This window comes from Odocoileus virginianus, chromosome 17, assembly GCF_023699985.2.
Source record: "Odocoileus virginianus isolate 20LAN1187 ecotype Illinois chromosome 17, Ovbor_1.2, whole genome shotgun sequence".
NCBI lineage: Eukaryota > Metazoa > Chordata > Mammalia > Artiodactyla > Cervidae > Odocoileus > Odocoileus virginianus.
In genome coordinates, this window is record NC_069690.1 from 29,846,464 (window position 1) to 29,869,202 (window position 22,739).

Genomic DNA, 22,739 nt, shown 5'->3' on the forward strand with positions numbered 1-22,739 from the left:
ATAAGAGAGTCTTTTATTAGTCGAGTGATCTTGACCTCTCTGAGCCCGTTTCCTTAACTGTAAAGTGGGGGTTGTCAGTTTTTACTTCGTAAGGTTTTATTTTTTAATATTTTTGTGTATTTATTTGGCTGTACCAAGTCTCAGCTGTAGCACGCAGGATCTTTAGCTACAACGTGTGTGATGTAATTCCCTGACCAGGGAATCAAACCTTGGCCCCCTGCATTGGGAGCATAGAGTCTTAGCCCCTGGACCATGAGGAAGTCCCATACTTCATAAGGTGTTAGAATTAAATCACCTAATGGTATACTAACAGCTTTGAGTGGCACTGTCATGGACCAGGCACTCAGTGAATGGTGGTAAAAATTGGGAAGGAAATAAAGTGTTTCAACCGACATAAAATATTTTAAAAAACTGTTGGGGGTTAAAGAAATCGTTGCCCAGGGACAGTCATGGGGTAGATGGCCCAATAGAGACCTTTTGAAAAGCTAAACAAGACCTAGCTCCCCTTTCAAAGCCCCTGAGAGATCTCAATTAAACCATTTGGAATACAAGGAGCTTGCTTAAATGGAGATGACCCTTCCTTTACCTGGACATTCTAATCAAATATGAAACTGGTTCTGTGGAAGAATACCACACAACTATGTAAAAACATTTTGTTCTTGAAGCAATCTTTGCTGAAAGGATCAGGAAAACTTCATTTCTGCCAGGGTCCAGCCCCAGTGGGTCCAGGAATAGCCAAGGGATGAGTGGTGTCGGCGAAGAAGACAGACACACACAGAAGGTTGCCTAGAAGAGGCAGCTTTTTTTATTTTTAGGACAGCTCAGCTTTAATAGAATGAACATTACCTCCCCGTAAGTCACCACATAGTACATCAGATATTGGTTTCGTACTTCTGTCAATATTTTTCTTTCCCATGTTTTTCCCCTATGCATTCATCTAGAACGTTTCCAATTACAGGGTTTTTTCTTAAATGTCCCATACATTAATCTTCTTGCCTCAATGCCCTAACATTTTCATTCTAACAAAACAATGTTCTACAAATCTCAGGTATAGTGTAAATTCTTTGGACAATAAAACAATACATGGGAAGGGTCACAGTAACATGTTTGACATTTCTGAGAATAGTACCATGAGAAAAACCTTGATATTTTTCTTTACCTGAAACCACAAAATCTCAATTTACAATGATTAACTATTAAACAGCAAAAACATCTCTAAAGCAGCAAAACACCTCTATTAATAGTGAGATAATGGCAGTGAAGCTGGTTAATATAAATCTTCTATTGAAATCCTATGTACACCATTTCCTAACTCTACAAAAATACCCATAATCTTCCATGTTGTTTAAAGAAAGGGAAACAATGAACAAATAGCAGCATAGAAATAGCAATAATGAAAACCCTCTCAACAAAGGAGCAAGTAAACTGAAGCAGTATATCTACTTCTAAATCTAAATGCCTCTACTCTTTTCTATTCTAGAACATTATAATCTTTTAAGCAAGCAGCCAAACTATATCTGTGGCCTTTTCTTTTTTTTTTTGACTTGATGTTTATGGTCATGTCCTGAACCAGAGCAATCATGAGCATTTCCAAAAAGGCTTGGACTTTTCCAGGGAGGCCTTATTATTATGTATTATATTTCCAAAAATTAATAGAAAGCTCAACAACAGTAAGACAGAAAGAAGAAAGGGACATACTGGGCCCCCGGGCCAACCTCGAGAGGAAGAGCTGCCTTGCAGATTCCTCTCTTGTCCCATAACCTTGTCACGGACTGGGCGCATCCTGGCGGCTCCCGACACATTTCTGTTATTTTAAACATTTCCAGGGCTTAATCCAGAAACAATGATGACACTACCATCCCCAAAAGTATTCAAAATAAACATTTGAGCAAGAAAACCGAAGGCAGCCTATGGAATGGGAGAAAAATATCAATCAGTATGTGCCAATCATCTGATAAGTGGTTAATATCCGACATACATAAGGAGCTCATACAACTTAATAGCAAAAACTCAAAATTTTGAAATGAATGATAAACCTGAAGAGACATTTTCCCAAAGAAGATATACAAATGCCCATCAGGTATATGAACAACTGCTCAACATCATTAATCATTAGGGAAATGAGTCAAAACCTCAGTAAGCTATCACCATACACTGGTCAGACTGGTTTTTAACAAAAAGACAAGCAATAACAGGTATCGGTCAGGATGTGGAGAAAAGGGAAATTTGTGCACTGTTGGTGGGAATGTAAATTGGTGCAGCTGCTATGGAAAACAGTATGGAGTCTCCTTTAAAAAATTAAATATGGAACTACTATAAGATTCAGAAATTCCACTTCTGAGTATATATGGAAATGAAATCAGTATCTCAGAGATATCTACAACCCTATGTTAATTGCAATATTATTTACAATAGCCAAGACATGGAAACAACCAAGACAAGGATACAACCTAATAGATGAATGGATAAAATATGGTAAATATATACAATGCAACAGTACTCAGCCATAACAAAGATTTGCAACACCATGGGTGAAACTTGAGGGCATTATACTAACTGAAATGTCAGAGAAAGACAAATACTATATGATCTCACTAATACAGAGACTCTTAAAGGAATTCATAGAAACAGAGAGGAAATTAATGATTACCAGAAGCTGGGAGCATGGTAAAATAGGTAGAGGTGTTCAAACTGTACAGACTTCTGGTTGCAAGATGAATAAGCTCTGGAGATGTAGTGTACAGTACAGTAACTATAGTTATCAATACTGTATTGTATACTTGAAAGTTATGAAAAAGATCACACACACACAAAGGTTACTTTGCCTGGTGATGGATATATTAACTAACCTTATGGTGGTAATCATTTTGCAATATGTACTTATATCAAGTCATTACATTCAACTTACACAATGTTATATGTCAGTCAAAGTTCAATAAGGCTGGGGAGAAAACAGAAACAATACCAAACTACTGGACCACCAGGGAAATCCCTCCATTCATCATTAGATGCTCAGCATTAAGCACAGTCCCTTAGCGACTAAACAACAACAGCTGAGACCTGGAGAGAACCCCGTACACGTCTGCTGAGGGCACAGAGGATCTGCCCAGTATTCGTTTGCTCAGGCTGCCGTAACATAACAGCACAGACCAGGGGGCTTAACAAACAGAAATTAATTTGCTCACAGTTCTGGAGGCTGGAAGTCCAGGCTCACGGTGTCAGCAGGGCCGATTTCTCCTGAAGCCTCTCTCCTTGGCTTGCAGATGGCCACCTCCTCCCTGCTTGCTCCCTGGGCTTCACTTCTGTGCATCCCCGGCGGCGCCTTCTGTGTGTCTGAATTTCTTGACACCCATCTCATCGGACTAGGGGCCACCACCATGGCCTCCTTTTAACTTAAGCACATCTTTAAAAGCCCTCTCTTCAGATTCAGTCACATGTTGAGGTCCCGGGAGTTAGGACCTCAACACATGAATTCAGGGAAGGAACACAATTCAGCCCCTGACAGCTGACTCCAGCTTTCCTCTCCTCCACGGACACCTCAGCATTCCTGTGTCTACTGCCCCTCGACCTTCAAAGGGAGAACGTTTTGCTTCCTCTTCTCCTATGAGCCCAGCAGGTAGCTCTGAACCTGGTCTGAAATGAGGGCCTCACAGGCTCTTGCCCGAGACAGGCTGTGAGGCTTCGCCTCTCCACCTGATGGGAATATTGCTCTCAGCGGCAGGGGAGTGAGCTCCTCCCCTCGGGCGGTAGGCGCTCTCAATTGGCGCCGGACTGGAGCAGTTAAGTCTTCTAGATCCTGATTCAAAATTATAAATCAACTATTACTTCAATTAAAAAACAGCAGCAAAACCGTCCAGATCCTCTGCGCGTGTTCAGAGCCGTCCCGCATTCTCCACGGAGCATGTTCTGGGCGGCTCCTACCATGAGCCTGGCCTGTGGCCCTGGCTGCCCGGACCCCCGGGTCAGACCCGGAGGACCGGTCCCATTCAGACTGGTCCCCGCGCAGGGTCAGGGCTCAGGCAAAGTCCAGAGGGGTGCAACGCGCTCCATCGCCACTAGAGGGCGCGGTGGCTCCTCCCTTCAGTGTTCGCTCCTTTTAGAGTTCATTTCCTGCGCGACCAAGTGTGCTTTGCACACTGCTGCCCGTAAGAAAAACTTAGGCTATTTTACCCAAGGGTTTACCGACTGGTGGGAGGCTGGCAAATGTGAACTGTAATATTTCCCCCCTTCAGTATATACTGAAAAATATTTCAAGTGTTCATTGAACACCCACAGGTGGTGCTGGGCTTGCCTCGTGGTTCACCTGGTAAAGAATCCGCCTGCAATGTGGGAGACCTGGGTTGGATTCCTGGGTTGGCAAGATCCCCTGGAGAAGGGAAAAGCTACCCACTCCAGTATTCTAGCCTGGGGAATTCCATGGGCTGTATAGTCCGTGGGGCTGCAAAGAGTCGGACATGACCGAGGGACTTTCACTTCGCTCAGATGGTGCTAGTGGTAAAGAACCCGCCTGGCAATGCAGGAGACACAAGAGATGAGGGTTCAAACCCTGGGTTGGGAAGATCCCCTGGAGAAGGGAATGGCAACCCTCTCCAGTATGCTGGCCTGGAGAATCCCATGGACAGAGGAGCCTGGCGCAATACAGTCCATGGGGTCGCAGAGTCAGACACGATTGAGTGACTAACCCTTTCTTTTCTTTCCAGTCATTATGACCTTCCCTGAGTGCCAAAGGGCAGGTTGCTAGTCAAGGGAGGAGAAACCACCCAAAGCAAGATTAAAGGGACCAGAGTAGTTCCTAAAGATTAGGAGAAGGACCACTTGAGACTAAGGGCACGCAAGCCCTGCTCACACCTTGATCTTGTCAGACCCCACCTTTGACCCACTGTTAAAAACCCTCATCAAGTTTTCTAGAGTAGTCACATAGTTTTTCAAGGCAGAAGCCTGGTATGTCTCCCTTTGCTTGGCAAATAAAGCTATCCTCTTCTGCTTCACCCAAAACCTTGTCTCCGGGATTTGATTCGGCACCAGTGTTCAGAGAGGTTGAGCTTTTGGTAACATATGGACTGAATTGTGCCCCACCACTGCAAAGTGTTAGTCGCTCAGTCGTGTCCAACTCTTTGTGACCCTAAGGACCGTAGCCTGCCAGGCTATTCCATCCATGGGATTCTCCAGGCAAGAATACTTGGGTGGGTTACCATTCCCTTCTCCTGGAAATCTCCCCAACCCAGGAGTCAAGCCGGGATCTCCTGTATTACAGGCAGGTTCTTTACCATCTGAGCCACGCAGGAAGCCCCATCCCCTCAAAATTTCATGTGTTAAAGCCTAACCCCCAGTACTCTGGTTGTATTCAGAGAAAAGGCCTTTAAATGGGCAATTCAGTCAGAATGAGTCCTCAAGGGTCCTAATCCAATCCTCCTGGTTCCCTGTAGGAAAAAGAAATTAAGACTCAAAAGAAACACCAGGGATGCTCCAGGAGAGGGGAGAACCCTAGTGAGGACCTCGGGGGATGACAGCCATCTGCAAGCCAAGGAGAGAGGCTTCTCACGAAACCCAACCTTGATCTCACTCTCCCAGCCCCCAGAACTGTGAGAAAACATGTTCCTGTTGTTTAAGCTGCTCTGTCTGTGGTATTTTAGTACAACAATCAGCCTAGAAAGTTGACACACCACACTTCCAGGAAGCTGACATGGCCCCTGGGGAGCCTGAGGACTCAGAAACCGTGAGGTCTGAATTTTCTGCCAACCCAGCATGGCGGCTTAAAATAGAAATATGTGAGGGTAGGAACTTCCCTGGTGGTCCAGTGGCTAGGACTCTGCACTCCCAATGCTGGGGGCCTGGGTTTGATCCCTGGTCAGGGAATTAGACCCCGCACGATGCCACTAAGAGGTTGTAGGCCATAACCAAAGATTTCACGTGCTGCAACTAAGACTGGATGCAGCCAAATAAATATTTTTAAAAGGATGAAGAAATATGTGAAGGTAGAAGTACTCTAGTTATGGCTTTCTACACAGTCATTTTTGTGCTGTTGTTGTTGTTTTCGCTGATAGCATAAGCATGTGTCTTAGTGATGGTTATTTTCTGGGCACAGTGGATAACGCCAGGGAAGTCTCACAGAACATAAGGCATGCTTGGGATTTTGGAAAATTAACAGGAAATGTCTAGGGTGGCAATATGAGGAAAGTTATTCCAGCCAGAGGGAACAGCAAGGAGATATGAAAGATGGGGATGTATCCCGTGAGTGTCTACTCTGTGATGGGCATGCCTCTGTGAATTTAAATGTGTATCTCATCTAATCCTCACCACAGTCCTGCTGCCTCTAGCCTATTATTATCCCATTTCACAGATGAGAAAACCAAGGCAGACATGGATTAATTCACCCAAGATTACAAACCTCATAGGTAATGGAGAGATTTATTTTAATTTTTCACCAGTAGACACCCTGTATTCTGCTTTTCAGTCCACCAGGGTAGGGGTAGGGCCATTAGGAAAAGATATATTTATGTGTATTCTGTAATGCTTTTGTGGAATCACTGTATTAGTCAGGGTTCTTCAGAGAGCCAATAGGATGTACACGCACGCGTGTGCACGTGTGTGTGTGTGTGTTGAAAGAAGATTTTAAGAAATTGGCTCATGTGTTTGCAGCTCCATGCTTTCACTGCAGAGAGTGTGGGTTCATCCTTTGGTCCCTGGTCAGGGCACTAAGATCCTGCAAGCCATGCTGTATGGCCAAATTTAAAAAAAAAAAAAAAAATCTGCAGGGCAACCCAGCAGGTTGGAGACCCAGGAGAGCTGTAGTTGAGTCCAAAGTCCATCTGCTGGCAAAATTCCTCCTTCCTCCAGTCTCAGGTGGCTTCAACTGATTAGATGAAGCCCACCCAGATTAGGGAGGGGTCATCTACTAAGTTGATGATTTAAATGTTAATCTTATGTTAAAAAAAAAATACACAGAAACATCTTAGAATGAGGTTTGACCAAATATTTAGGTACCATGGCCTATCCATGGGCTTCCCTCATAGCTCAGTTGGTAAAGAATCTGTCTGCAGATGCAGGAGATCCCAATTCAATTCCTGGGTCAGAAAGATCCACTGGAGAAGAGATAGGCTACCCACTCCAGTATTCTTGGGCTTCCCTTGTGGCTCAGCTGGTAAAGAATCCTGCAATGCGGGAGACCTGGGTTCAATCCCTGGGTTGGCAAGATCCCCTGGAGAAGGGAAAGGCTACCCACTCCAGTATTCTGGCCTGGAGAATTCCATGGATTGTATAGTCCATGGGGTTGCAAACAGTCGCCCACGACTGTGACTTTCACATGGCTTATCCAAGTTGACATATAAAATTCATCACCTATTGGTTTAGATGGGCTCACTTAGGAAACGGAATTAAAAGTAATCTTGTCTGATGGGAGGAGAAAAGAAAGATGCCAGGATTGTTGGGTGGGGGGGACTCTGCTAGCTGTCCCTTGCTGAGCAGGCATCCCACAGGGAGCTGGCTTTGGTGATTTTAGAGGCATCTGAAACATGAGTGCCCACACAAAAGCAGTGTCAGCTGTAGGTTTTTGAGCTCATCCTCTGGACCTGATAAGCTCTTCTCCTTGGGAAGCTCCCTGGCCGCCACTGGCCAGATGCTGCGGCGTGTGGGAGCGTGCACACAGCCACACCCTGTCTGGACTCTGCTGCCTGCCCGGGACTCTGACCGAGGAAAGCAGCTGCAGAAACTTTCTCTGAAACCCACCTGAAGTCCTGCTCCCGGATCCACAGATTGGGGGGTATTTTTCCAGAGGGATGTTGAAGCAGAAATTCCTCCTCTCTTTCAGGAGCCTGAAATCACCATCCAGATAGTTTCTTCATTTTCTGCTCTCTACTTGGCCCAATGCATCCCGTCAGTGGACCTGGCTCCTTTTATCCCAAGGCAGAGGGGAGTCCTGGGGGGAAAAGTCAGTTACAATTTAATGACATTATCCCACCTGATTCGTGACCATCAGCCACACCCCCCTGTATTTTATTCTCTTCTCCTCTGCGTCCCCAGCACCCACACTTCGTGACATTATAGAGAGAAGGAGGATGCGTTCTGAGGTCTGGAAACACCTGCCTGTTACTGACTCAACACCACAAGCTCTTACTTTATAAGAGATAAAAAAATCATAAAAGACCTTGAATGCTTTTTGTTCATAAGCATTTTCCTTCTCTCTCTCGTTTTTTCCTCTCTCCATAACTGAAGGGAGCTGGTAGCAACTCCTCTGCTTTGCAGCTCAGCTGGTAAAACGCCTGGAAAGCAGCCAGTGGCCTGGGTTCAATCTACTGATAAGTCATCAATTTCTTTCTCACCCAAAACATCTGGTTTCGGATCCTGAGTTATGAGCTAATATTAAATATAAAAGTTTATAGCATCACATATATAATACTGCTGATTAGAAACATCAAGAAAAGTAATTGACTGGAGGGGACTCGGTGTGACCAGCTGGTTGAACATCTGGATGGGATCCAAGAGGCCTGAATTCCTGATCTGTCCATTCTTTCTTGGTCAGTAATATCTGGTCTGGGATCTTTAAAAAAGAGTTCACCTCTCTTCCTTGGATACCACTTTCGCCCAGTGTTTTATACACAAGAAATGGGCACGTGTGTTCACTAGGAAAGACTAAAATAATTACAGTTTTTATCCTCTCTTGCATCCGTTCTTCGGGCCTTGATTGGTTTTCATTATTTCCTTAGCCGCGGGGTGTTACCAGCAGTGACCACTTGGTGGCAGCGAACCCTCGTCTTTCGCCCACGGGCTGCGGCTGGGGGCGAAAAATGCCCGGACCCATCCTCCTCCATCTGGCTGGCAGCTGAGCCTCCCCGGGAGGGAGAAGAGTGTCTGCCAGTCTGGGCTTTGTTCTCAGGGGGCTTCGCTTGACATCTGTTACTCAGTTCTCCACAGAATTCCTTTGCCGACTGCATCCGTGTGACCAGCAACCTGAAGTTAACCAAGGCTTTTGGTGGCAGTGTTCTGTTAGCGTAACCCCTCCCCGCCCCCCAGAACATCATGGATTTCTCCGTCTCTCCTGATGTTGCGTTTGGGTCCAGGATTTAAGGAGGACAGTGGTTTCTGGAATCTCTTCTCAACAAGCTTCTTTCCAGGATGTTAGGCAGAGAGCGGGCACATCTCAGACTGAGGGTGGCTGCTCTAAACCCCACCTAAGTCCAGGCTCAGTGAGCAGGAATTTGAGGCTGGATCACCCAGATTTGCCACTTGCACTTCACCATGTGATTGGGAAGCGGGTTGTAGCAGGGGGACATGCTGGGTGCAGAGTAGCATCCTGATACAGGTCACACGGAATGGACCACAATGTGCGCGTGCTTAGCCGTGTTTGTGTTCAACTCTTTGCGACCCTGTGGACTGCAGCCTGTCAGGCTCTACCGTCCCTGGGATTCTCCAGGCAAGAATACTGGAGTGGATTGCCATTTCCTTCTCCAGGGGATCTTCCCAACCCAGGGATCGAGCCCAGGTCTCCTGCATTAGCAGGCAGGTTCTTTACCACTAGCACCACCTGGGAAGCCACTGGATACAGGGTAGCATCTTGATCTGATCTCCTACTCCTTCCTTTTCTTTTTTTCTTGTCTTCTGTGTTATTGCTTGAGGCAGAAGGGTGGTGGGCCTTCCTCACTTCACGCAGGAACCCACTCCTATGCTTCAGGCAGGAGGAAATCACTGTAGCTGCCCTCTTCCTCCAGAGCCCGGCAGGCAGGGGGAGCAAAAACAACCCGTGTGTGTCAGTCCTTATTGAGTGCCTGCTAAATTCTAAAATAGAAAGGCAAGGGTGAGTGATTTATTAAAAATCTGCAAACTATTTCTGGAAACTTATCTTTTGAAAAAGAGCCACCAAGAGCAGACGTTCTCAAAAATGTGACTCCTGGGCCAATACCATGAACACTGCCCAAAATCTTACTACAAATGCAGACTCTCAGGCCCACCCAGATCTACTGAATCTGAAACTCCGAGGTGGAGGGGTTGGGGGGAGGTGCACTAGTGGCCTGGAGCTATAGCCACTGCTCCAGGGAGGGGATTCTTAGGTTCTTATTTTTTTGACATGTAATTTGCCTACCATAAAATTCATCTTTTTATTATTATTTTTTAAAACATTAATTTATTTGGCTACATCAGGTCTTAGGTGCGGCATGTGGGATCTTCTTTGTTTTAGTTGTGACATGTGTAATCTTTAGTTGCAACATGCAAACTCTTAGTAGGGGCATGTGGAATCTAGATCCTTGACTAGGGATTGAACCTGGGTCCGCTGCATTGGGAGCTCTGAGTCTTAGCCACTGGACCACTAGGGAAGTCTTGGGAGGGGATTCTGATGCCCACTTGGGCTTGAGAATCAGGGTGTTTGAGTACACCCTCCCCCACATAACCTGCTTCCTAGGTGGCACTAGTGGTAAAAAACCTGCCTGCCAATGTAGGAGACAGAAGAGATTCGGTTTTGATTCCTGGGTCAGGAACATCCCCTGGAGGAGGTCATGGCAACCCACTCCAGTATTCTTGCCTGGAGAATTCCATGGACAGAGGAGCCTGGTGGGCTACAGTCCATGGGGTCACACAGGGTCCAACACGACAGAAGGGACTTAGCACTCTTATCTTCTTCCCCTACCTTCTTTCTTTGTTGAATTCCTTTGAAGAGCCAGGTACAGGATTATCTTGGTCCCTGCCCAGGAGAATTTACAGATTAATGGGAGAGACAGTGAAAATCTGGGCCCATGATCACGGCAGTAGATAACCTCTTGTGTGCTGTGGGCACAAGTTTGAGGCCCCTCGCAGCTTTGAGCAGCAGTGAAATGGGGTTGCAGACAGTAAGACCTGAGTCAGGAGTGAAACCGTGTTGTTTCTCAGGCACTCGGTCATGTCTGACTCAGCACGCTAGGCTTCCCTGTCCTTATCCATCTCCCAGAGTTTGACTCATGTCCATTGAATCGGTGATGCTATCCTATCACACATACCATCTCATCCTCTGTCGTCCCCTTCTCCTCCTGCCTTCAGTCTTTCCCGGGTCTTTTCCAATGAGTCAGCTCTTCGCATCAGGTGACCAAAGTATTGGGGCTTCAGCTCCAGCATCAGTCCTTCCAATGAATATTCAGGGTTGATTTCCTTTAGGATTGCCTGGTTTGATCTCCTTGCTGTCCAAGGGACTCTGAAGAGTCTTCTCCAGCACCACAGTTTGAAAACATCAATTCTTTGGCACTCAGCCTTCGTTATGGTCCAACTCTCACATCCACACATGACTACTGGAAAAACCATAGCTTTGACTATACAGACCTTTGTTGGAAAAGTGATGGATGTCTCTACTTGCTGTCTAGGTTTTTCATAGCTTTTCTTCCAAGGAGCAAGTGTCTTTTAATTTCAAGGCTGCAGTCACCAACAGAAAAATATATACAAGCACTTCTCAACCCTCATTGTTCTGCTCTGAGTCAGCAAGGTCTAAGAAACACCTACATGCTTCACCAGACACCCCCTTAGGAGGTTTTGGGGTCACTGGGGTGGCAGACTGTTAGCCTGCAGAGCCAGGCAGGTGGCGTGAGTGAGCGATCAACAGGACGAGGGAGGGACGAGCTGGGGACGAGGGGAGGACGAGGGGAGGACGAGGGGAGAACGAGGGGAGGACGAGGGGAGGACGGGCAAACCTGGCCTGGTGCTCCTGGTGGGAGCGATCCTCTGCCCAGAGCAAGCCTTGATTCCCCAAGAGACGGAGGCCCAGATGATGCCAGATCCTGGGACTGTTTTACCAGTGAGCCTAGAACACTAGATTTGTATGCAAAATTTCCTGAGAACATATATAAACACTCTGTGGGCCAAAAAGGAGAAGCATGGAAGCCAAACGTAGGCCCCCAGGCCGGTGGCATTTGATCATTTGCTTCCAACGATCGCCACCTAGCGGTGAGCGTGGGCTGCTGCACCCTTTGCTTTTCCAGCCACAGAGGCAACGGACTTCTTCCCTCTCTTTAATTAGGGTTATGATCTCCAAAAGTCTATTGTTATGAAAAGGTTTAGAGTGACACCCGAGGGGCTGTTCTCCTCCTTCTCCTTCTGGAAATGGATGAAACTGAAGCGGGGGCGGGGGTGGGGTTGAGACGGTACTTTGAGGCCCCTGAGTTGTGGGGGAAGGGAGGTGACCCCCCAGGCTTGTGTCCCTGCTTTGCCGCTGGGACTTTGCGAGGTGATGCTCATTCGCCTTGGAAATAGGAGAGTGGGATGGCTCAGCATTTGGGGACAGGACACGGGGACCAGGAAGGTGCTGGGTTTGCAGGAAGTGGGCAGTATATCACTGAGGGGACAGGGTCCCCCTGCCCTTCGTGGGTGTCCCAGCATCAGAGGGGAGAGAAGCAGAGCCCTGGGTCAGAAGCAAAATCCTCACCCAGCTCCGTGTGTGCTGGGGCAGAACCGAGGTGTGACCCCAGCGCAAGTCACTTCCTGTCTCTGAGCCTCCGAGTCCACACCCACACAGTGTGGACATGGGACATGATTCCCCAGTAAAGATCAGAATCCAGCGATCAGTCTTGCTTTCTTCCTTAGTAGGAAGAATTAGAGAAACTAAGAAATTGAAGGACTATTTCTTTTGTCCTTTTTTTAAAGAAATTTTTATTTATTTTTGGCTGCATCGGGTCTTAGCTGTGGCATGTGGGATATTTTGTTGCAGTGTGAAGGCTTCTCTCTAGTTATGTCCCGTGGGCTCTGTAGTTGTGGCCTGCAGGCTTAGTTGCCCTGTCGAATGTAGCATCCTAGTTCCCTCACCAGGGATTGAACCCACGTTCCCTGCACTGGAAGGTGGATTCTTAACCACTGGACCACCAGGGAAGTCCCTGGACTATTTCTCTTCGAAAAACATTTGCTTTCAAGTCAACTGAGGTGTAATTCTAGCCAATATTATTTCTTCGTTAACTATGTGCCAGGGCTTGCCTGGTGGCTCAGCGGTAGTGCCTGCAATGCAGGAGATGCAGGTTCGATCCCTGGGTCTGGAAGATCCCCTGGAAGAGGACATGGCAACCCACTCCAGTATTCTTGACTGGGAAAATCCTGTGGACCGAGGAGCCTGGAGGGCTATGGTCCATGGGTTCACAGAGTCAGACATGGCTGAAGTGACTGAGCACTCATGCACGCAGGCCCTTTCCTAAGCCCTTCAGGTCCCCTAACTCACCTAATCCTCGAGGCAAGTGTAGAAGGTGAAAGTCGTTTTTATTCTTGTTTTACAGTTGAGGATGAGACACAAGTAGTATAAGGAACCATCCCAGGTCACCCAGCTAGATGGCATAGCAGGGATTAACTCTAGAATGAAGGAGACTGCCTGCCTCCTAACAAACACGGCACATTCTCCACGGCTTTCAGAATCCATCTCCAGATTTGCAGAGACCTGCGCTTGGGACCAGATAGTTTCCTCTGTGCTTGCGTAGGGGATCAGAATATACCATCCCAATATTTTGGTGACGAAAAACAACTTAAAGAATTAATCAAAGAAGGACAATCACTAGCTCAACTGACTGCAAAGTCCAGCGGTAGAGCTGGTAAGATGTCTTCAGGTTCTGCTGGATTCCAGGTGCTCTCAAGGTATCCCCAGGAACCTGTCTTGCTCTCTGCCTTTGAGCTGCCTGCTTCTCTTTATTGGCCTCATCCTCAGATGGACTCTACCCAAGGAAGAGCAGATGGGCATCCACAGTTCCAGAAAGATGGTCTATTATCTTAGCAACTCCAGCAGAAAAAGACTGCCAGGGGTTAGGGATGCTTCACTCTTCTCTGCCAAGACTGGTCAATCTGCCAACATACAGAGTGAAGGGAAACGGTGAGTCCATCTGAACCCCAGAGACTGATGATGGCAAAGGAGTGATGGTCCGCTAAAGGAAAATCAGAATGGTGGTACCATAGCCAGGGCTGCCTGCGATGCAGGAGACGCTGGGAATGTGGGTTCAATTCCTGGGTCAGGAAGATCCCCTGGAGAAGGAAATAGCAACCTGCTCCAGTATTCTTGCCTGGAGAATCCCATGGACAGAGGAGCCTGCTGGGCTGCAGTCCATGGGGTTGCAAAGAGTCAGACAATACTGAGCATGCACGCTATGCCCTTCCATAGCCAGTGGACTCTGGGCATCCAAAAACGACAGATGGTTCTTCACACCCTCTCCTTGGGGCTGGTCATTCTGGGGACCTACTGTGCTTTCTGGGTTGGGCTTTGATACATCTCTTCTGCCAAAGGGCTTTGCTACATCTTCCTGCTGGGAGGCTGTGTTTCTCTTCTTCATGCTCTTCTGAATTCTGTGTGTTTACAGCAGTGGAATCACATGGGCTGAATTCGGCCCAGCCTTGGCAAAAACGTGTCCTGTGTTCCAGGCCAGCCAACTCACCAGGAAGCCACACTCAGGTTTGGAGCCGAATGTCAGAAGGAACATAGAGTCAAGCTGAAACTAGATCTGTGTTAGATCCTGGTATGCAGTATCCAGCTGCCCTTCACAAGGCCTAGGCACCCATCTTCTAGGTCCTGGGAATATTGCTTGTGGGAGTAATGGATCATAGCTATGTCCTTCACTGAGCATTGTCCATATCTGTGCTACAGGGCCCTCCTTCAGCCAAGGATACACACCCTGCTAAGGTCCAGCCCACAGTCAATGAAATGAGGTTAACCACCCAAATGCAGAGCTCCCCACTGGACTAGCCGGGGCCTCAGTTGCATCCACACTGTGTCCTACCCATTCCTGCCTCCTCCACATCCTTACAGGCAACCCGAGAGCTCTTCCTGGAAACCCTTCTGCACACAACTCCCATTTCAATGTCTGTTTCCAGAGACCCAGTCTGAGATATCTGGTTTTCTCTCCTTGTGGTCAGTGGACATGCTGCCCCCAGAGAAACGTGTGTCCCCCTTTTTTGTCTAAATAACTTTATGTATTTATCTATTGGCTGTGCTGGGTCTTTGTTGCTGTGTGGGTTTTTCTCTAGTTGCAGCAAGTGGGGGCCACTCTCTCGTTATGTGTGGGCGTCTCATTGCCGTGGCTTCTTCTTGTGGAGCACCGGCTCCAGTGCTCAGGCTGGTGGACTCAGTAGTTCCGGCTCCTCGGCTCTAGAACACAGGCTCAATAGTTGTGGCTCATGGATTTAGATGCTCCGAGGCATCTGGGATCTTCCCGGGTCAGGGATCAAACCCATGTCCCCTGCATTAGCAGGCAGGTTCTTTACCGCCTGGTCCACCAGGGAAGCCCCCAGGGTTGGAGTTAGGTGCTCATGTTAAGAAATAGGGTGAGAGGGACTTCCCTGGTGGTCCAGTGTAGTTAATAATCTACCTTGTAATGCAGGGGACTTGGCTTTGATCCCTGGTCAAGTAACCAAGATCCCACATGGCACAGAACAGCTAAGCCCATGCTCCACAACTAGAGAGTCTGTGCTCCATTACAAAAGGTCCCATGTGCCGCAACTAAGACCAGACATAGCTGAATCAATAAATAAATGTCTTTTAAAAAAAGAGAGAGAAAATAGGGTGATAAAGAAAGAAGCAGATTTGTTGTTCCAGCTGAGAGTCCTTGTCTGGTGACAAAGATGCTCTCCTTGACCAGATTCCCTGTGCAGGCTTCTCTGAGACCTTTTCCACCAAGGCTTTTACTTTGGGACTTGCATGTTCATTTCCACATTGTCCAATTTTAGCAAGAATCTGGCTAAGTCAGTTTAGCCAGCATCCCAATCCTCCACACTTGATTACCCTCCACCACCAAGAGCCTCATCCTCCACCGTCCCCCAGGTCATGTCTGACCACCCGCCCTCCTTCAGAGCGAATCCTGTTGGTCAGTCTACCAGAATCCCTGCTACCCAGGCACTGTTTTATTGTTGTTGATACACAAAGTAACCCATTTTTTATAGGCAAGCAATGTTATCAAATGATGGTGCGTCTAGTGGTCCTTCAGTCCTGGGGGCTTCTGATGGCAGGCTTCATGGTGACAATAGAGGTCATGTCGTAGGTCCAGGTACCATCGGCTGCTGTTTTCATGCGGGAACCACAATGCCAAATGCCCACAGCTCGTCTCTTCATCTTGGTCTTGCCACAGAAGGAGCGGGTGTACTTGGCTTGCTGGTTGATTTAAATTTTCTTCACTATCTTCCCGAGGGGGGCACCATAACGGGCCCCATATTTGCCCACAATTCCAACATTCTGGTTGTGTTTCACCATTCTGGCACAGCCCAGCGCTACCCTGATTTCCCATGCACTGACCGACCCCCCCCACCCCATCATCCTGCTCCTTGGCTATAAATTCCCACTTCCCCTTGTCATTTTCAGCACTGAGTCCAGGCTCTCTCCTCCACTGCAAAACCTCGTTGCAGCCATCTGTCCACCTATCACGGTCGTTCTCCTTGAATAAACCCCTCCTCACCATTTTTTTAACAAGTGACATGAATACTTTTTTCTTCTACACTGTTGGGGGTCTGCTCATCATTCAAGACCTCATTCAAGGTTATTTCCTCTAAGAAGCCTTTCCTGCCTGTTAATGTCACTTCCTGTCTGGACTTTCTTTGTATGTTTTACATCTTTTAGTAGAACTGCTAGCGTCAGTCTCTCCATTGCGTCTGACTCTTTGCGACCTGTGGACAGTAGCCACGGGACTCTCTGCCCAAGGGATTTCGTAGACAAGAATACTGGAGTGCGCTGCCACCTCCTTCTCCAGGAGATCTTCGCAACCCAGGGACCGAACCCGGGTCTCCTGCATTGCAGGCAGATTCTTTACCATCTGAGCCCCCAGGGACATGGACACAGATCATTATAAATACTGTCTAATATTTCTTCTAGTAAAGTGTTTTTCAAGCTTTAAAAAAAATTACAGAATACAGAATTCATGATAGGAATCAGACCCTTCACGTTGTAGAAGGAAAAGAGTGAGTGAAGGTTCCTTGAGATCCCTTATGCCTCAGGCAGTCTCCAATACACAGGTGAACTTGCATTGTAAGTTCATGGAATATATGAGTGAGAGAAAGAATGAATGAAGCTGTCTGATTTGGGGTATGGTCCTCTCTGGTGCCAGTTTCAGTTTTATGCATCTAGCTAGGGACCATCAGACTTAATTACTGTAAATTTGTTCCTCAGAATCAAGCAAGTCTCATCTACTGGAATATTCACTTTTTATTTCACCATGGGAACTATTTGGGGCAGGGGTCCTGGGATCAGTCAGTGGGGTCGTTTGCTTGTCAAGTACAGAACAACTCAAAGGGCGTTGGTTGTTTTTTATTTCTCTCCAGGTGAGGCACCTAGATGAACTGACCTCAATGTTGAGATGTTTCTCTCAGACCACCACCTGCCAGGGCACCTCCCACCAGTTCTGAGAGCATCAGAATAATCACTGCTCTGTGTTCCTTAAAGTTCATTGTTCTTGAACCTCTGAAGACCTCAGGGGTGTCCATTCTTAGGTGGAGATTCAGGGCACACCCCAGGCTCATCTGCAGCACATTGCCAAAGGGCGGGTTCCTCCTACAGATGGCTAATTGCTTCAATTTCACGTTACTTCTTATTAGCTTCAGCTTGCAAAGGTGACATTTCCTGACCTTGCTCTGAAATCCTGAGGCTGAACCCTGTCTGAAGCATGATGACCCTTCAGCACTGAATATACACAATAAATAGTTGCTGGATGATTGAACTGATATTATCAACCTAAGTTTTGATTTGCGACTGACCCAGTCTGACCTGCCACATCCTGGTCCTGAAGTCTGTTCGGACAGTCAGTGGGGTCATCATCCATGATTCATGAAGACCGCGTTACCCACTAGGTCTGAACCTCCAGCCAATTCCAGCATCACACGATGCTCGGCACAGATTTCCTGAAACAGACGACAAATGCATGAAACACACTCCTATTGGTTTTCCATGTGGAACCCATAAAAAAAAAAGGGCTTCCTTCCCTCTTGCAAAGACTCTCACCCATCTGGTTTAAATTTGTGTGGATCGCTGCCTGCCCAGAAAAGGGTTAATGACACCAGAGAGGGAGAGCTCTGTTTACTTGGCTGGGCTTTGCAGGAGTCCAGTTTCTCCCAGAAGTTGAGTCCAATCAAAACCAACCCAGGGGGCCGAGGAGGACTTCCAGTTTGCCCCAGCAGAACTTAAAGGGGCTGGACGAACATGGCTCCAAGACCCTAGCAGCAGCAGCAATAACCACGCTGCACAGGCAGATGGTCTGCAGAGAGCATGGCCAGAGTAGCAGCAACTCGCCCTCTAACAACATAATGCAGATCACATTTCAGTAACCGTATAACACACAGGACCAGCACTGTAACATCGCTTGTCTAAATGTGATACAAATTAGACGCAGAAGCTGGGGCCCTTTGGTAAATGTTACCCAGGGATGATCTTCAGAGAGATTTTTATTTCTGACTGGACTTCAGTCTTAGGAAGCTAGGCTCATTTTTCCGATGGCCAGTTCTGCAAATGAGCACCTTCAAGTTATCCTTTCTGGTCCTCATGAAGGTTTCCAAGGATGTGACATCTTCCCAAACAAAGAGGAACACTTGGATGTGTGGTTGGCTGGGGGACTTCCAATAATTACTTCCTTAAGGGTTGACATTAGAAAGGAATTCACATGAGGCCAAAAAGAACGCTTTTTCAAAATGTTCACTCTCCAGGGACGTTTTAGTCGGAAAGATGGCCAAGGCTGAATTAAGCCAGACTTGTATAAATCTCACTGTTATGATATTAAGAAAATGAGCTGGACTTTGATCTCTTTATGTTTTATGTGAATGCTGTTGGAATAATACAATATTTCCTTTGGCTGTAACAGCCATTACTATCCTGTAAGAAGGATAATAAAATATGGGTGGTGTGTGAAGATGCAGTTTGGGATAGAGCGGCACCATGTGTGACAGTGAAAATTTTGCTGCCTTCTATATAAGAAGGCTATTTTATTTTAAAACTTTTATTTTGCTCTTTTAGCCATGCTGAGAAGCATGCAGGATCTTAGTTCCTGGACCGGGGATTGAACCCATCCCCCTTGCATTGGGAGTTCTGAGTCTTAACCGCTGGGCCACCAGGGAAGTCCCAAGAAGGCTATTTTACATCCGCTATTTAATAATCCTCCCAGAGTCCAAAGGGGGTTGTCAATACATTACCATTTGAAACTGCATTGGAAATTTTCCAAATTTTCCCTAATTTCATCTCCTAAGCAGCCCTGTTAGGGTAAGTAAGACAGTCACTGGTCCCGTCCATCTGTCCAGTGGTTAACGACTCACTCAGTGCCCACTAGCAATGAGGCAAGGTTAGCACTCAAATGCCGCCAACTTCTGATTCCAAGTGTCCACCCCATCACGTTGGGCGTCATTTTGTATAATTCAATTCTGCTTTCGGTATAACCCAGAAATGCCCCCCACATGACATGCATGACCCTGAAGTTTAACATGACCACAGGCAGCCGCTGCACAAGTAAAATCCATTTACATTAAAACCATCATGAAGACGAGAGTCATACATTTAACTTTGTGCTCCGTGTCCCCGGGGATGACCCAGAATAACAGTGCGCAGCTGCTGTTTCAATACTTCCCTGTCATCCTTTACAACTGCGTCACTCAAGGTCCGGTTTGCAGACCTGCAGCCTCAGCATCGCCTGAGAGCGTATCCAAAAGGCAGCAGCTGAGGCGCCATCCCAGACCTGCTGAATGAGGGCAGAGTGTACGTTTCAACAAGAGCCCCAGGTGATTCAGAGCCTGTCAGGTTGTGGAGCTGTGGTGTCCAGAGATCCGGCTTTTGCTCTTTTATGTAGTGGTCTCTGCAGGCGGCGAGGAGGAGGACCAGGCAGGATATACCCACCTAACTGCCCATCTTCTTGAAGGAGTAGCTCGACTGGAGATGAATGACAGCTGTGGAAGGAAGAAGCTGGGAAGGAGTTTGGAGACAGAGAGGGACTTGCCAGTAGCCGCCTGCAGACATCTGGTTTGAGGTCTCAAGGAAACAGACAGCGATTCTGACTTTGTGTGTGTGTGTGTGTGTGTGTGTGTGTGGAAATGACAGGCCCTCCACAGACCTCTTGCTCACGGGCACTTCGGGCAATAGTGTTTGAGAAACCCTGGTTTGCTCCTGAAAGGGAGCATAACCAGGTTCACCATTCCTGCAGGCGGTGACCCGACGGGCTCTGGGCTGGAGCGAAGCCCAGACTCTCAATTTCTTCCAGTCGCGCCCAGGCTCCTCCCCTGCGGTCCCGGACGCAGGTGTGAGCCTGAGGGCTCCCCTGGCCCGGCATCAGGCCCTCCCCGAGGCTCGGCTCACTTGGCTGCGGCTGGAAGCCCAGAACGCGTGCAGCCCTAGCCCCAGCTCCTTCGCAGGTGGGGCTGAGCCCCCCACCCCTCTTCCTGGCCGACGTCTCTGCATCTTTGCAGGAGCTGCCAAATGTCAGATGACTCCTTTCTCAGTGACTTCAGGATCCAGCAAATGTCCATGAAGGGGAGGACTGTAACCACAGAGACACAGCTTGACTACAGGTTCCTGGGTTCTGTTGGGGGCACATTCGCTGGTCGATTCGAAATGACTCTTCTGGGAGCTGGTTGTCAAATTTCTGGTGTGTTCAGGAAATGGCTGCCACATTTTACATCAACATCTTCGAGCTGCGAGTGAATGAAGTGTTGAATTGTAACAATGAGTGAGTGGAATGAATGGATCATGGTGCCAACGGCGAACAGGCTCAGGTTACAAAGCAACTTGTTTTTTAATTAAAAAAAAATTTCCTTGCTGTGGTGCCCCTTTCTGGTGCTTGGCTGCAGGGATGATAAATGTTGCCCTCATGCCTCGCAGAGCCACACCACACCGAAGACTTTATACACGGATTACGGTGGAAAGAGTTGGGGGCCTTTTGGCTTCCAGCCATCACTCATATTTCAAAGTTCAGATGGGTGGAAGTCAGTCAAAATATACTTCAATGTGTCTGCAATTGCTCCCGGACTCAGGAGCCAAGGGGTTTGCTGCTCAAGGGCTCAAAGCATCTCTGTGACTATCACTTTGACTCCCAGATGCTTTTCATCTCATGCACATTAACTTCCTGCTGGAGGCCTCCACCCGAGACCAGATCAGCCTCTCTTCTTCCTTCTGCCACATCTCGCCCGGTTGGCAAAGATCAACGTGGACCAGCAGCAGGGGTCCTCACCCATCAGCTCACTTACATTCATCCTCCCTGCTAATGTGCCCATCACAGGAGCTCAGTTCAAGATCAGGCAGCTCTCAAGGGCAGACCAGACTCTGTGCTTTCGTGCCCATAGCAATGGTTCTCAAAGTGGGATCCCCCGGAGCAGCAGCGTCACCTGGGACCTTGTTAGAAATGGATGTTCTCAGGCCCCACCCCAGACTTTCTGAAACAGACACTCTCTAGGCGTGCGCAGCATATAACTCAAAAATAAAAACACAAGAGGGCCCTAAGTTTTGATGTCCCTGCCAGAGGACTCAGGTGCTGGTGCAATTTAGAAAATCACTCTTCTCTACTAAGTACAGGGTCCTGCGTTGTGCGTTATTCCAGCCACTAGACTGTAAACTCCCTGAGGCAGAACTTCTGCCTCCTTCATCTGTGAGCAGGCCACTTTATGAAATCTAATACTAGTGCAAGGGAACCCTCTGGCCTATGGGCCTCCCCTCATCCCATGTCCTCCACCTGCCTTTCATCTGTGGAAAAACTTTAATCAAATAAGTTTAATCAGAGAAATGAGAAAGTGCAGAAGCAAGAGAAAACAGCCCTAGAAGACATAAGAAGAAAGTTTAGTCGGTCAGCACAGACGGGGCCTTTGGTTCCTCCTCAAGGGCGATGGATGATGCTGTTGTAGGTTGCTGTGCTTACTTCCCAGGCAAGGATACTGGAGGGGCTTGCCACTCCCTTCTCCAGGGGATCTTCCCAGACTAGGAATCGAACCCAGTTCCTTGCTCTGACAGGTGGATTTTTTTACCACCGAGCCAGGGAAGCCCAAGCCATAAACTATGGGCTGTCTTGCAGGTACTGAAACCCCCCACCAAGTGGAAGAAATAAACTACATAATGACCAGACTGTAGCCGTGACTTAAGCTGCCACAATTCAGAGAACTGCCCTCGAGAAAAATGGGAACAAAGCGATCCTGGAACTGAAGACTAAATGTACTTGAAACAATCAAGATGACGCTGGTCAGACCACCAGTGACCAATTTCAAGATGACTGTCAGAGCTGACTGTGCAGTTTCTGCATGGAGCCCCTCCCTGTGTTTATCAAAGCTTTTGCCCACTGGTTGTCCGGGAAGGGGAGCCGACCTTCGGACAGGAGTCCACCCACCGACTTCCAACCACCATTTGCCGGCCTCCAAAATAAAGCAAACTTTCAACCAAGCTTGCCTCTTTATCGGTTTCAGAGCGGCAAGCAGCCGGACCTCACTTTTGCTAAGAACAAAAGCAAACGTTATTGAGCTCTTCAAGGCAACAGCAAACACTGAACTCTTGCGGTATGCCAGAGGGGCATCCATCTCATTCTACCCTCAGAAGGAGCCTCGGAGGCAGTACTGTTATCTTTACCTGTCTTTTACAGATGAGGTCGCAGGAGAGGGAAGATGAAGCCACTTGGTCAGAATCCGCGCTGCCTCCTGGGAGAGCTGGGATGTGACCCCTGGGGTCTGACCAAGGTCTTCCTTCCCAGGCCCTCCGACTCAGCACTTGCTTACTGAATTGACTCGAACCACCTGGACTCTCCCGGGCACCACCTGGGGGAAAAGGCTAAAATGTAAACGAGTCTGTGTACAGAGCAGCTTAGGGGAAGAGGGAAGGAGGAAAGGAAGGC

At 47.8% G+C, this 22,739-nt stretch overlaps 1 long non-coding RNA gene across 1 annotated transcript; it reads right to left on the reverse strand.

Moving 5' to 3' along the window:
• Positions 1–782: 782 nt before the first annotated feature.
• LOC139039078 (uncharacterized) lies at positions 783–4,046 on the reverse strand. The gene is made up of 2 exons (XR_011492238.1): positions 3,186–4,046; positions 783–1,908 (listed from the first exon to the last, which is right to left on the reverse strand). It is a non-coding gene; the product is annotated as an uncharacterized lncRNA (long non-coding RNA).
• Positions 4,047–22,739: the final 18,693 nt, after the last annotated feature.